Genomic DNA, 1,511 nt, shown 5'->3' with positions numbered 1-1,511 from the left:
GAAAGAAGATATCTGCTGTGATTGGTAGGAGACACCTTTCAATCCACACTATGCTATTTCCTGTGTAATTTTCTTAACTTCTCTTCACCTTCCTAAACTGACTCCTCCTCCTAAAGTTACCTGATAGTTTAGGACAAGGAAGAAGTTGTATGAACAGCTGCTGCTTTATCTCCTTTGCTTGTGGGAGTTAGCCTCTCCTCTGAGATTAGTTGTTGTCTTAGTTCATGTAGGCTGCTACAGAAGCAAGATACCATAGACTAGGCAGCTTATAAATAACAGTAATTGATTTTTCCCAGTTACAGAGACCGGTTGTCCAAGATCAAACTATAGAAATGATCCCTGAAAGTATAGCCTTGAGAGACTGGTTGTCCAAGATCACTGCTAGCATGTTGAGATCTGTCTTCCCAGTTTGTAGATGCGTTTCATTTCATCCTCACATGGTGGGAAGACAAGGAGTTAACCCTCTGGCTTCTTCTGATAGGGCACAAATTCTGCTTACAAGGGCTTCACTTTCATGACATAATTAACTCCCAAAGGCCCTACCTTATCACATAGGAAGTTAGAATTTCAGCTGCTGAACTTTGAGGAACACAGACCCTGAGTCCATTTGGAAGGCTTTTGGTCATTTTTCACCATGATTCACATTAGCGGTGAGTTCCTGTCCCTGCAGTTCAGGGCTTCAGAAGCCAGTTATCCAGCAACAGATTCAACATCAGAAGGTTGCTTACATGGATGCATGTTGTCTTGTCCAATATCAGTTCTATCCAGCAACATCAGTGAAATTTTGGTTATGTATCTGTTTTACTACTTTGTTAGTTTTAACTTGGTTCAAAGCTTGCTTACAAACAGGGGTAGAATTTATTAATTCTCCTTGAGTCTGAATAAAGGCAGAATAACACACAAAGATCCTTTCACTCAATTTTCTTTTGAGATGATTACTTTGTAAATTTATTCTAGGTATATTCCACAAAGAAAATAAAAATGTTTTCATTTCCTTTACTGAATAGCATGTATAATTATAATTTTCAAAATCTCAGCCTAGACTTCCTAAGTTTTTACTTTCTTATTTGATATTTAGATCTCCTGCCTGCAAGTGTAGGAGCTAATTCATAACCCTAATTATAACAGTGTATTGTTCCTACGGTAAAATTGTGTACAAGTGTTACTTTACTAAGTCATAGACCTTTAAAAGCTATTAGACAAATCAATGTTTTTGTGTTTATTTATGAATATATTTAATGTTTTGCAATAATATAAAGGTCTTATGATCTAGGAAAGATAAGGTGAAACTAGCATGACTTTCCTTTTTCTTATTATTTAGTTCTTTATACATTTCATGTATTTGTGAAAATACATTAAAATAATCTCCCATCATCTCTTTGCCCAGAGGTGACCACTGCCAACATTTTTGTGTATATTCTTCTAGGCTATTTTTGAAATAATGAACACAAAACCTTTATACACCATAGAGACACACAGAAACACACCTCTTATTTTTCAGACAGAAACTG

The 1,511-nt window shown here is 35.9% G+C and overlaps 1 pseudogene; it reads right to left on the bottom strand.

The window, feature by feature from the left end:
- Positions 1-256: 256 nt before the first annotated feature.
- LOC147824465 (small nucleolar RNA U3) lies at positions 257-355 on the bottom strand (annotated as a pseudogene).
- Positions 356-1,511: the final 1,156 nt, after the last annotated feature.

Source organism: Heterocephalus glaber, unplaced genomic scaffold, assembly GCF_053883595.1.
Source record: "Heterocephalus glaber isolate CG9 unplaced genomic scaffold, H.glaber_assembly_v1.0 deba00001538, whole genome shotgun sequence".
NCBI lineage: Eukaryota > Metazoa > Chordata > Mammalia > Rodentia > Bathyergidae > Heterocephalus > Heterocephalus glaber.
The sequence above is the reverse complement of the archived record's forward strand: the minus strand, read 5'-3'. Positions and strand labels throughout refer to the sequence as shown.